The sequence below is a fragment of the Crocodylus siamensis genome, chromosome 4 (assembly GCF_052110815.1).
Source record: "Crocodylus siamensis isolate JL-2025a chromosome 4, ASM5211081v1, whole genome shotgun sequence".
Classification (NCBI taxonomy): domain Eukaryota; kingdom Metazoa; phylum Chordata; order Crocodylia; family Crocodylidae; genus Crocodylus; species Crocodylus siamensis.
The window spans coordinates 8,134,309-8,148,505 of NC_143398.1; the positions used below are offsets into that span (position 1 = coordinate 8,134,309).

General features: G+C 46.5%; 1 pseudogene; it reads left to right on the forward strand.

The window, feature by feature from the left end:
• Positions 1-14,197, forward strand: part of LOC149865459 (uncharacterized) — a 62,370-nt pseudogene that overhangs the window by 10,278 nt on the left and 37,895 nt on the right.

A 14,197-nucleotide genomic window follows, 5' to 3' on the forward strand; every position in this document is an offset into this window, starting at 1 on the left:
ATGCTGAAGCCCCACACAGCGAACAACATCTTTACCACACCCCATGCCTCACAGGTGTTACAAAGCGGAGGATTTGGAGCTGTGCAGTTAGTCCTTAAGGCTTGAGGTGCCCTTCGGTGGCACAGTTAGGGAGTGAGGCCCAGAAGAGACCTAAGGACCAGTAAAGCCTGATGAGGGGTCTGACGGAGACCGGCAGGGTCCAGTTGGACTGAGGCCATGCAAATGCCTGTGGGCAGCCTCCCTATTCATTTATATTTCCATCAAGGCATGGCAGACAAGACAAGAAGGCACCCTAGAGGTGGAGTGGGGCACGGGGGGTGTCATAGCCACCCCTGGGACCCTGACATGTTACATAGAGCAGTAGATAGCACCTGTCCTGAGGACCTGGCCACCTACATACCTTTATGCAAGTGCCCTGAGACTTTGCAAGAGCGATGTTTTCTAAACCAAAAGGTAGAGAGAAAAAAATTAAATTAAAGAGGCTCATTCCTCAGCTGGGTGTACTGAGACAGCTTCATTAAACAGAGCTACACTGATGAACACGAGCTATGGATCCAAGCCAACTCTTCCAAAACACTTGCAGGTGGGTGTTGTTTGTTTGTTTTTTTTTTACCTATGCAAAGCTGCAGGTTTACTAAAATACAACATGCAGGGAGAGATAACTGAAGTGTGTTCAGATAGCATGTAAAGGGTTAAGTATATCTGCTGCACCTGCAGGGGCATGCAAAATGCCCCAGAGGGACCAGGGATGGGCAGATACAGCTTTGCTAGCCTGGGGCATGTTTCCCATGGCAGCTCTCCCATCTGGACTCCTGGCCGCTGCCTTGCGTTCTTTCCTACTCCAGGGATTTTTTGGCTCTGATGCTGAGCAGGGAGAAACCGCCTATGTGACCAGCATCAGGTTTTGCTTCTGCTCATTCCCTCGCAACCAGGAGCTGAGTAAATATTAGCTCCTCTGATCCAGACGGAGGCTTCTCATCTCTCTCCTCTGCGGCAGGTTTTCTCCTCCCCCAGTGCAAGCCTGACTCATTCTGTTTTTACAGACCTGCTTCTCCCTTGTTTATCTGCTGCTTCATCATCCCCTGCCTGTCCAGGGAGGCCCTGCCAGCTGTGCTATTAGGCAGGGTAGATTGACAGCCTGTCTTAGAAATGGGCATGCCCCATCCCCCACCCCCCCCACCTGGAGGGCTGGTGAGGAGCCTAAAAACACAGCTACTAAGAAGTGCTGTGTGAGCAGGCTGTAGTTCAGCACGGTGTGAAGTCAGTCCAGGGCTCCCACCCCCTACAGACACAGTAGGGGGTCTTTAGGATCCTGTATTAGCTCTGGCATGGCTGGCCCATCTCTGCTGAATCGGCATGGGGAAGGTGTTTTAGAGGACATGGACACATACAACACTTAGAATGGTTTTGAATGAGGTTTAAGCCTGGAGCAGATAGACATGGACACTTGATAAGCTTTCTGAAATGGTTTGGTATCCCATACTTCATTGCTTCTCAACCCCTGCTCCCTGCTGCAACCAGCGGCTCTGGTACACAGGCAGGCTATCCAGCACTCCCAGCCCCCATTTTTCCTTTTGTTGGCCCCCTTTTTTTTAATGAGCTCCCTTGCACTGCTTAGCCAATAACAACAGCCAGCTGTGTCCTCACTCCCAATTCAGCTGAAATCCCTCATCGTGCTTCTCCAGTAAACCAAAGCCCTTATCGTGCATCTCTGTGGAAAGCAATCAGAACCGGTCCAAGGGCCCCACCTCTGCCAAGCACACTGCAGAGCACAGCTGAGGGTAGGGTAACTGAGATTTACTGCTCACATGTTTAGGAGAGAAGGGAAAGCAAACATGTGAAGCCCTATCCCCAATCAAAGGTCGCCCAGCCCCTATGACTCTCCCACATCTAGTGTGCAAGCAGTCCCCCCCACTCAATGCACTGGGATGGGTGCTCATTTCCACCCCCTGGTGGCAGCTACAGCATTTCACACAATTGTTCCCCAGTCAGTGCCATTTTGAATCAGTTCACTTGTTACGTGTGTCTGCACCCAGACAGAGAACAGGCTGTGGCCTTGGGTGTAAACTAACATTGTATTGCTTGGATTACATCATCGTGTATGTATGTGTGTGTGAGCACGCACATGTGGGCGTAGACTTGCAATGAGAAAGTTGCAATGATGCAACTCGAAGGGTGGATTTAGGTTAGTGTAAAATGCTTGTGGGTGCTCTTCCTCTCTTTAAAAGCACCTTTTGTGTGTTTAATTTGACTTAAACCAGACCAGAATAAGCCAAAACCAGCCTATTCACAGACAGTTTTACAAGACCTCTGGTATAGGCATCTCTCAACTTTTTAAACCAATATGCTTAAACAGGTGCAAATCTAATAAGGCTTTTGCTTTTAGACGGACCACAAAATGAAACGTGTGTGTACATATGAACATGTATGTGCATGTGCACACCTACACAGTTATAGGTGTTTTATGCCATGATAGCTTATTCTGATATAGGAAGGAGAATGAGTTTTTCTGATGTAAAGCACCGCTGGTAAAAGTACGTCTGTGCTGAGGGTTTAGATGTATAGCTGTTGTTAAAAATCACATGCCCCATCTAATCAGTTAAATTGGTAAGAAACAATTATACCAGGCCTAAGCACTGATCCTCACATCTGCAGGGTAAACACTTACAGAGAGAACAAGGAGTCAAATATTGGCTTTGGCTGGCTAATGATAAAGTGGGGACATCCTGGGATGATAATCCCTATACATGCTAATAAATCTCATTTGAATAGCATACTGAGTGAGGGTTGCAGTAGATAAGATATAGAAGTGCTAAACAGTGCCTGGGAGAAGAGGACTCCTGTAATTAGACACACAGCAAAGCCTTTGATATCTGAATAAATATGCTTTGATCTGCCATTACACCACAAAAATATCCTTGCATTTGGGGGAAATTCATTACAACATGGTGACAGCGATCATTAGATAAGGAAGTTTGGTGAGAAGCCTGATTTCCTGCCTAAATTGCTAATGATGACCCTTGATGTTGAATAACAAAGGGTTGCCAGAGGTCAAAAAAAGGTCTATGCCCTGCATGGGGGAGATGACCCTTTTGAAGGGCCCTGAAATACACAGGGGGAGGGAGTGGTTCTCAATGAACTGATTGTCTTAAGTTCTTTTAGATGCAAATATAACTTGGAGATGGCTTTTACAGCTCATCCATACAAAAAATGTTGAACTGGTATAATTTAAGGGATGATTTTAAACTAGTGTTCAGTGCTACCTTGGGGTGGAGAAGGAGGAATTTTATTTGGGGCCTGGGCACCCTAGAGGGGCAGGGTCTGGCACCTTTTTTGGGGGGGGCCACAAATAACTTTTTACAAAAACTATGCTTGTTTTTTTCTCCAAGTTCAAACCATGCTGGGGCTATGCTAACCCCCTCCCCCCCAACCTAAATAATATTAAATTTGATACTTGTAAACTAGTATGTGGGTATTGCATAAGAAGAAGGGACTAAAGAACTTGTTTCAGGTTAACTGTAAAAGGCTGTGCGATCTTTTTTTTCCCCCTGGTTCAAAAGCACCTTTTGTCAATTGAATCTCAGTTAATGAGGAAGAAGTTTAAGCTAAACCAACACAAACTGCCATTCTAGCAAGATGAGAGTCCAGGGAGGAATTTGTGTCCTTTTCTATTGGTTTAAAAGCCAGTGTGAGCTACAGTAGCGCAACTGTCTGGTGTAGACAATAGTGTCCTTAATATTGAGAAGATGCAAACTGCTTGTACTTAACCCAGGGATTAGGAAGTGAGGCAACAGAGGAAGGCTCCAACAAGAACATAAATCGCCCAAAAGAGGCATCGGAAAGGATGCCTTTCCTCCTCGAACAGCTGCTGTGACTGTATGCTGGGAGCCTGCGACTTCAATTGAACCCTCAAGACCATTGGCTTGCCAGACCTAAGAGACTTGCTAAGGTCTGGGAATCCGATCCATTTAGATTTAAACCCGTGCAATGATTACAGCAGTAATATTCTGCAGAGAGAGCAGCTTCTTCCAAGCATCTCAGGGTACTTTCCAGATACTCCAGAGCCCATCATCTATTTGAACTTGGGTCAGCAGAGATGATCGCTCTTCCTTCCAGAAGTCCTGATTCTCCCCTTCCAGAGTTGTTCTCCTTTCTGAGCTGTCAGCAACTTGACAGGCTTTGTTTTTCTGAGGCTCCTGCCCAGAACATAATGACCCAAATTCAGACGTGCCGTGAAGTAAGCATATTGTGCAACTGCAGACTTATACAGAAGCCCAACATGGTGCTTTTGACCAGTCTCAGCACGTTTGCCCTATGTTGTGCACATCACCTGTTACATAACAGAGAGCCCGCGTACCTAAATGAGCAGAATGATAAGCCCTTTCCCAAGCCCTAAGGCAACCAAATGAGGGCAGACATCGTCTTCCCCAGGGCAGCGGCATCACATGATAAGATTTAGCATGTTCTTTCAGATAGTAAGGTGGTGACTGACTGCTCAATGCTGTCAGATCTTCTTGCCACAAAGATAGGTAAAAGTTACCAACAATTTAAATCCTACACAGTCTCATGGGAGCAGCAGTCAAGTGTGGCAGGGGGCCAATTCTAAGCACTTGCATAATCCATAGATGCACCTATGGGGCTATGTACATATAGTTACACTGGGGGTCAACCTGGTCAAGGGAAACTACCCCTACATATAGCAGTAAGACTGATCTGGACACTTCCAGCAAGAAACAGTAGAGAGAGAGAGGTGGTAGGGGGCACAGCAGATGCCCTCCATACAAAAAAGCAGGGTTGTGGCTGCTCAGTGGCCAATAGTTTGCTGGGCTCAGGAGCTACCACTTGGCTATGGGGTTCATCAATACCTATGCTATGGAAGAAGACTGAGATGAAGCTGGCCCTAGCTAGGCTTTGCCATCAACCCCTTTTTCCTTGCCAAACCTGGAGGGCCCCAGGTTGTCTATGGAGACTCTCCTCCACAGCCACATATATTGGTCCCACAAAGGCCAGGAACTAGGCCACAAACTCTTGGGAGCCATCTATTGGTATGTTATATATTGACAAATATTCAGACTCAGGCTCTTCTTTAGGGCCCAGGTCAATTGTAGAGCTAATTTCTATTAATTGCTGCTATCCTGTTGTCCCTGAACTCTGGGTTATGAGTCATAGTTTCAGAGTTAGTAGGGTCGGAAGGGACCTGAGCAGATCATCAAGTCCGACCCCCTGCCATGGCAGGAAAGAGTACTGGGGTCAAACAACCCCAGCAAGGTGATTGTCAAGCCTTGTCTTAAAGACCCCCAGGGTAGAAGCCAGCACCACTTTGCTTGGAAGTTGGTTCCAGATCCTAGCCGCCCTGACCATGAAGTTGTGCCTCCTGATGTCTAGTTTGAATTTACCCTCTGCCAGCTTGTGACTGTTATTTCTTGTCACTCCTGGTTGTGCTCGGGGGAACAGGGACTCCCCCAGTGCCTGCTGGTCCCCTATGACTAGTTTGTAACAGGCCACTAGATCCCCCTCAGCCTTCTCTTGTGGAGGCTGAACAGGTTCAGGACCCGTCGCCTCTCCTTGTAGGGCCTGCCCTGTTGCCCCTGATCATGCGAGTGGCCTCCTCTGGACCCTCTCCATGCTGTCCACATCCCTCCTGAAGTGCGGCGCCCAGACCTGGACGCAGTTCTCCAGCTGCGGCCTGACCAGTGCCGCATAGAGGGGGAGGATCACCTCCTTGGACCTGCTCGAGATGCATCTGTGGATGCATGACAAGGTGCGGTTGGGCTTTCTGACTGCATCCCCTCACTGCCGTCCCATGTTCATCTTGGTATCAATGACGACTCCAAGATCCTTTTCTGCCTCTGCACTGATGAGAAGGGAGTTCCCCAGCCTCTAGGTATGGTGCTGGTTCTTCCTCCCCAGGTGCAGCACCTTGCACTTGTCAGTGTCAATTGGGCTCCTTATGCAATCACAAAATTCACATAGAGAAAATCATACGGCACTGGATAATTCTTCAGATAATTGCATTTCCCCTCTCTCTAAGTCAGGTGGATAAAAATCACTAAGCAAATACATATCTATTTTTGGCTCCAGGCTAGGCTGCTTAGTCAGCATAATGTTATTTCAAGTAAGTTAGCAAAGGCCAGAGTGACATGAAGCCAACTGATAAACACAGGAAAGAGCAGAAATTTGTTCATTGGCTCATTGGTTATTTGATCAGAATCATTTTGTGTGTTTAAAGGCAAAAACCAACCACAAGGACATGTGACAGGTGTTGGTACATAGGCAGATAAGGTTCTTTGGGTAAATCTGATATCTTTTTTTAGACTAACTCAAATAGTTGGATTTTGACTTGGTTTAATAAACAAAAAAATATTGGATTTACACAAAGAAACTTGTCTGCTTATGTCTTTAGGCCAACACTGCTTATCTTGCTGGGATCCTATGACCCCAGCTGACTTCCTGCCCTTTGGGCAGGGGGCTGGACTCGATCTCCCGAGGTCCCTTCCAGCCCTAATGTCTATGAAATCTATGAAATGAAAGCTTACACACCTGAAATATGGAAGGTGTTGGTACAAGCATTTATTTCCCGCCATTTCAAATTCTACTCTCAATTCCCCCAGTGAGAATTGGAAAGATTTTGGCTGAAATTAATGGCATAACCCTGGATTTATACTAGTGGAAAGGTCAGTCTACATGAAGGCCTTCCTACCACTATAGTTGTGCATCCTAAATTATGGTGGAAGAGCCCCTCCATGGAGATGCACTATATGATGGCTGTAGCAGGGCACTGAGGTGCCTGCTACTTGTGGAATAGTAAGTAAAGAGCCTAACTGCTGATTGCTAGGGCAACCAGTAGGAGTCAGCTGACTGGAAGGGGCAGGGCCTGGCTCCTATATAACTCCCAAGCTGAGGCCAGGCAAGGAGGACCCTGATGGCGACCAAAGGAGAAGGACCTCTGCCCGAGTGAAAAAGGAAAAGCCTGAATGTGGGTGCAGCTGGTGATACGGGTGAGAGAGGGAGCACTTGTGGTGTGGCTCCATGGACATTTTAGCCGTGAGGCCTGAATTTATGTTATAACGTAGAGGCTTGTGTTTTGTTGTGTTGTTATACTGGAGGTTTGGGTGAGGCTGTAAGGGGATGGAGGAGACCTCATAGGGGAACCACATCAGAGTGGGGACCCCAGCCCCAAAGAGGGGGGGCAGCACGGCAGAGAAGCCCCGGAGAGAGAGTGGGCAAGAGAGACATATGAACATCCAGTCCTTCAGCGAGGCTTGGGGCGTGGTACAGGGGTTGTAGGAGCCACGCATAGCCCATGAGGCGGGGGCATACCTGATCACCTGTACCGACCACTGGTCCGGCATACAGTAGGAACTGTAGCCAAGAGGACAAAGCCTCCCTATGATCAAATTATAAGATCAAAGACGTGGCAGGCAAGATTCTGAGGGTGCTTGGAGCACGCTTGGCATGGTACAGAGAGGGGACCTAGGAGCAGCACGGCGACCCTGAGACGTCATCCTGCTACAATGGAACAAGGGCTTGTCATGCTTGTTGAATTGCATTGTCCCCCTTGAATGATGGGTACAGCTACAGCAGTAGAAAACAGCCCCTGCTGACTGAGTTTCTAAGACATGGGACTATCCATGTCAGCTTGAGGACATGATGTTCTCACACCACAGAGCCAAAATTGCTCTTCTGGCAAAACTGGAGAATAGACAGAGCCTAAGAGAGAGAATTTAGAACCTGACCTCTGGAAGCCCTACCTTGAGGCATGGGAAACCACATCAGCCTCCAGTTTCTGTTATCATTTTACCTGCAAGATGACTTTCTTGACAGCCCTTCATAGGAAACATCTATTCTCTCCCTTTGGAAGGATACATCTTACTTAGGCGTTTTTCTAGGTTCATTTCTACTCCCAGACTGCAGCGGTGTTCAGGAATGGCTTCATTCCATGGACCTGTCCAACAAGCTAGACCCTACCCACATAGAGTAGTATAGTCTACTCATGGGTTGTCATGGCTATGTCTGAGGTTTATCCTGAAGGTAATGTGGATACTTCAGTCAGTTCAGAAAGCAACAGCCACTGTTATAGATAGGGCAGATAGATTAAAACTTCATGCCACTGCTTTTCACTTTTCACAGTACCAAATACTGGGGCAATGCTGTGGTTTTTAACTTCAGCTGTTGGTGGACTTGGGTATCCAGATTCACAAATACTTTTATAAATGCAATCTGAGAAGTATTATTCCAGTTGCCTACAAAGAGAGCATGAATAGTAGCAGGTGAGCCAACACAGATCAGCAAAAAGGATCATTGTACAGGTGAGGTGTCGACATGAACATCATTGCTAGACAAGTGACCAACGGATTGGAATACGTTTGTGTTCATTTAATGCTTATGGGTAGTGCAGTTGTCACCAGGAATTAGGATCGGATTATGAACAAAACAAAAGGCTATAATCCTGCATGTGGCTCATGTTCAGGAGAACCCCCTAAACTCTACAAACTCTTCCTCAACGTCTGTTTTAGGGGACTTGGAAGAAAGTTTTCACTTGTGTAGGAATGGCTAAAAGAACAGACTCCCGTCTCCTTCCAGTTCTCTGTGCAACTAATGGATTTGAGGCAGTGGGAAGTTTTGGAGAAAATGCTGAGAAATAGTTGAAGGAAAACCATGTCAGGCATGGGTGTTGGCTTTGGCATCCAGAAACGCTTTGGCATGGGGATTAAATATGAAATGAGCTCTGGTATTTGTTGCCTGTGCTTCTGGTTAAGGCAAGGCAAGCTCAGTTCAACAGGGAGCCAGAAACATAAACAAATAAGAAACTCTTTTTACCAAAGACTGGGGGTAAAAACCCAAGGTTGATATCAAATGACCTTTTATCCATCCCCTATCATTGTTTGGCGGGAGTTTGCGTAATTTGGGACTCTTATCTGAAAACTCCCTGAAACTTGATTCTGCAAAAAAACCAATGAGGTTTGACAGAAAGGAAAGCAAATTCCAGTGACTGCTTTGCAAATCTCAGCTCTGAAGTAATCACCTTGCTTGTGACCTAGAAACAGGAATGCAGGCAGTAAATGCTTCTCCCTAACAAGCAGTACCCTTGAACTACAAGCCTTGCTAAGTTGTAAAGGTACCTCCTTCCAGCCGGTGGGAGCATGTCATAATTACAGATGTGTCGAATAACTTGACTCCTGAGCCATGGGAGTGAGCAAACCTGAATGCCTAATTTTCTTGCTTAACTTCTCACTGGGGAAACCTAACACCTGGAATGTGTCGGTTTATCACCCGCACAATATTTCAGGGAGTGTATTGGGCAAGCTGCATTTTTTTTGGATGGCTGGCAGATGTGTGATAAGATTAGCATGAGATGCCCTCTGATCTTTGATATAGCTCTGGTGCATAACATTGCTGTTTGCTAGATCAGCCTTTTTTCTGATCTGAGGAGTGGTGTGATTCAGCGAATAGGGCACAAGGTTGGGATTGGAGAATCTGAGTTCCACCCACAGACCTGCCTCTGACTCAAGATTTCATTGCCTTGGTTAAGTCACTTCAAGTCTCTCTGCCTCAGTTTCCCCATGTGTAAAGTAGGGCTAATGATGTGTTACTTTCCTTGGCAAAGGAGTTTCTGAAATTCTGATAAAAATGGCTGTTTAAGTGTTATTCTATAACCATATCACAAGTGACATAGCTCTAGCTAATCTAGCTTATAGAACAGAAAGAGGATGTTTTTTATAGCAGTTATATTGCAAGACCCTGGTCATCTTCAAAGAACATCTTGATGCCCATCTTGGTGGGGTCATCTGATCCCAGCAGTTGTTCCTGCCCAAGTGCAGGGGGGCTGGACCCGATGATCTGTAAGGTCCCTTCCAGCTATGAAACTAGGAGACAAGAGACTGAATCTATCAAGTCATTTCCCCATGACGTGGGGGAAACGCTTATACTCCCTGTGGCAATCAGGACTCATAGTAGCGATGATATCTTTTATTAGACCAGCAAGAGTTTTGCAAAAAAAAATTCTTTAATTGCAAGCTTTTGGGCACAAATGCCTTCATCAGGGATTGGAGAAAAGATTGTAGAAGTTCTCCTGGGTAGAAATGAAAGTTCATATTTCATAGGCTTTCACAGAGGAGTCAATAGATGGAAAACTCATAGCTGGTCTGGAGCCTCTCACCTCCTGTGAGGATCTGTGATTTCATAGATTTCATAGACATTAGGGCTGGAAGGGACCTCGGGAGATCATCGAGTCCAGCCCCCTACCCAAAGGGCAGGAAGTCAGCTGGGGTCATAGGATCCCAGCAAGATAAGCATCCAATTTACTCTTGAAGGTGTTCAATGTAGGTGCTTGAACCACCTCCGCTGGCAGACTGTTCCAGACCTTGGGGGCTCGGACAGTAAAGAAATTCTTCCTTATGTCCAGCCTGAAACGGTCTCGCAGGAGTTTGTGACCGTTCGACCTCGTCATCCCTTGGGGCGCTCTGGTGAACAGACGTTCCCCCAGATCCTGGTGGTCACCCCTGAGAAACTTATAGGTGGCCACCAGATCACCCCTGAGCCTGCGCTTTTCCAGGCTAAAGAGTCCCATGGCTCTCAGCCTGTCATCGTAAGATCTGTTTTCCTGACCTCTGATCATGCGCGTGGCTCTCCTCTGGACTCTCTCAAGCTTCTCCACATCCTTCCTGAATTGTGGAGCCCAAAACTGGACGCGGTACTCCAGCTGCGGCCTCACCAAGGCCGAGTACAAGGGGAGAATGACGTCCCGGGATTTGCTTGAGAAGCATCTATGGATGCAAGCCAGCGTTTTGGTTGCTTTACTAGCCGCAGCATCGCATTGCAGGCTCATGTTCATCTTGTGGTCAATGATGACCCCCAAGTCTCTTTCTTCTGTAGTGCTAACCAACATAGCACTGCCGAGCCTATGAGGAAGCTGCAGGTTTTTCCTCCCAAGGTGGAGGACCTTGCATTTTTCGGTGATGATGCAAATTATCTCAAGACAAAGGCAGGAGCAGGATCTCAGGTTTCAGGTGGTCACAGTTGCTTCCTGCTCAGGAAAATACGAAGATTTCATTCCAGTTAAAATTTGATATTATCTCTACTATGAGTCCTGATTGCTTTTTCCTTTAGACCAATATGGCTACAACCTGGATACCTACACTCCCTGTGGTTGTTTTACCCATTTTTTTTTTTTAAAGGATGACAATTCTGACCTCATTAGGGGTCTCACGGTTCATAGGACCGTAGGAATGTAGGGCTGCAAGGGACCTCAGGAGGTCATCTAATCCACACCTCTGCTCAAGGCAGGATGATCCTTGACAAAACCGTCCCAACCAAGTATCTGACCAACCTGCTCCTGATAACTTCCAAGGATGGAGATGCCACCATTTCCCTAGGCAGCCTGGTCCAATGCTTGACCACCCTCACAGTTAGAAAGTTCCTCCTAATCTCCAGCCAAAATTTCCTCTGCTGTAGCATGCAGCCGTTGTTCCTACTCTTGCCACTTCATTCATGTTTACAGTCCTTTGAGGTCTCAGGAAGCTAGAGGAACGCAGTAAGTATCACTTCTTTTTCTCACCAGTGCCAACTAATACTGGTCTTCAAGGGTCTGTACAGACTGAAGTCCCTTGCCACCTGAGACACTGCCTTTCTCACCTCACTCACTGCCATGGTAGCCAAGGGCAGCTGATCTTCTCTTAATATTGGCATCCAGGTGTGAACACATGGGTCTCATCTGTGAGTTGTTTCCCCACGGAGGTTTGGCAATGCTGCTGGATGGACAGAGGAAGTGGCTCCAAAGCCTGTATTTGTCAGACTTCTTGCTGATGCCATGCCTGGCTGCGTGCCCAACCCATCAAGGGATGTTCCCAATTTAAGAACTGGTCTGCTGAGTTAAAAGTAGAGTGGATCAGGAAGAGAAGGGCAACTTTTCACTGAAATGAAACCACTTTCTCCAACCATCTCTCATTCCCAGCAGTTTCAGGTCACGTACCCCCCACCCCCCCGATTCCATTTGCTTCTATTTGTGATTTTAGCCACCGCATTTTCCTGTTGGAGATGTGTTTCTAACAGTGTGTTTCACCACATCCAGTCTTTCTTGTTATTGGTGCAAGTCTATGAGGGATGTAAACCGCACTTTTGCCTTGCTTTGGCCTTCTGAGTTGGGGTGGACTTCATCCTTAGGGCATAGTCAAAAACCCCAGTCTTGAAAGACCTGCGGTGGGGTTAGCTTTATATACTACGAATGACTCCACTGAACACCTGGAAAAGAATATTTAAGTGAAAGTGCGGACAAATGTGCAAAGCATTGGGGGGTAAATTTTCTTTCCCGTTTTCTTTTTGTCAGACTAGTTTATATGTCACTTGAAACAAAAGCAGACAAAAACATTTTAGGCAGGGGCAGGATGTTTGATTTGGCCTTTATTAACAGCCAGGCACTTTGAGATCCATGGATGAAAGGGAGACTATAAATGCAAAAATATTATTGTTATTAGTTTTAAACTCTGCATTCCAGTCATGTGAAATTGTGAGATGCCAAGGTCTCAGCAGAAGAAACACATTACACATAGTCATAAAGCTTAATCCTTATTAAAAGGAGAAACATCCATTACAAGGAGACCTTTGTATCACCTGAGTCAGTATTTCCCTTCCAGCCCCTTCTTATTACCAGGTTTCAAACACAGCTGTAAAGAAGATTGTTAGCTTTTCAATCCCAAACCTCAGAGGTGGAAAAACCACGTTAGTGTAAAGTTAGGCAGAAGGTAGGGCAGGGTGGCAGTTCAGAGAGCTTTCACAGGCAACAATTTACTTGGGTGCAGGTTGGGGTGCAGTGATGCTTTGTCAAGCATCTGACAAAGTAGGCCGTTGCCTATGAAAGGCCGTGCTTCTCTGAACTGGTGCCACCCTGCCCTACCTTTATGACTATCCAGTGCTAGGAGGCTGAGTTTTAAATCTAAGCTGGTTAAAGTTAGACCTAAGCCCACACAAAACTTTATTTGTTAGCAAATTCAGCTCATCCTGAGTGGAGCAGTTGGTGTTGTGGGGAGTGATGGTATGTTGGATCTTTTTCTTCTCATCTTTAATGCATTAATAATGGAATGCATGGGGTTTTTTTTTTCCCCCCATAAGCCCTATCTCTGGCCACACATGCAAATGAAAGAAATTGAATCTAGCAAACAAAAATGACTCCAAGACCTGACAGCCCAGAGTATAAACATACCCCGGCCTAACGCCTCCATCCAGCAGAGCTTGGGGGCATTGGGTGAAATCCAGCCCTATTAAGCCAAGCACATAGGCATGTCCTGAAGCCTCATTAATGGCATTGACTCAGTGTGGTTCCTCCGCACTCACCTAACTTTGAACAAATTAATAAAATTGAAGGTACAGGCTTGTGTCTTTCCCTGAATAAAGGCCAAATTCAATGGGACTTCAGCTGAGGTACTTTGCTGAAGAGGGATAGATTGAAGAATTAGGGCATAAACAGTTCGCTTCTCTGACCATCAAAGGTCCAGGTTTAAAGAGGGCCAAGCGTGCCCCACTCTTGCTCACACTATTAACCCCCCTAACAGGGATTCCTTTCTGGTGACACATAATGTGGTCACTAATCTCACTGATGAATCACTTTAACATGCAGATGCACCATTTCTCAGGCCTGGGGGCTATGGATACTAAGTATACTTCCAAAGCTTTCCCAGCAAAACCTGAAAGGCACTGCTGGCAGAAGCAGACTCTGTAGGTAGTGCACCATGATCCAATAAAAGCTACGGGAGCTGGTGGGTGCTAGAGCTAAGACGAAACTCAGCATCTCTGGTGGTGGAAAGCTGGGGATGGATTGGGAGATGGGAATGAGCCCCGGGAATGAGTGGGAGTTCATATCTGACCCCCTCTCCCACCCAGGGCAGGGGGTTGGACTTGAAGATCTACAAGGTCCCTTCCGACCCTACTTCTATGAACCTATGAATGTGGCTCTGTTATGAAAGACAATAGTACAGAACGCAGGGAAAATATAAATAGAAAGGGAAGGAGGAGGAAATGACACTCCCATTTAAATTAGGTCCTGTCTGAGCTCCAGTCACAAGGCTGGCCATCTGGTTATCTCATTCCTTGCTTCACCACACACCTCAGGATGGGACGATTTAGTTGTTGTTGATATGGAGGATTCTTCTGATGATGGGCATTTGTATAGTACCTTGCACCCAAAACCTTCTACAACAGGGGT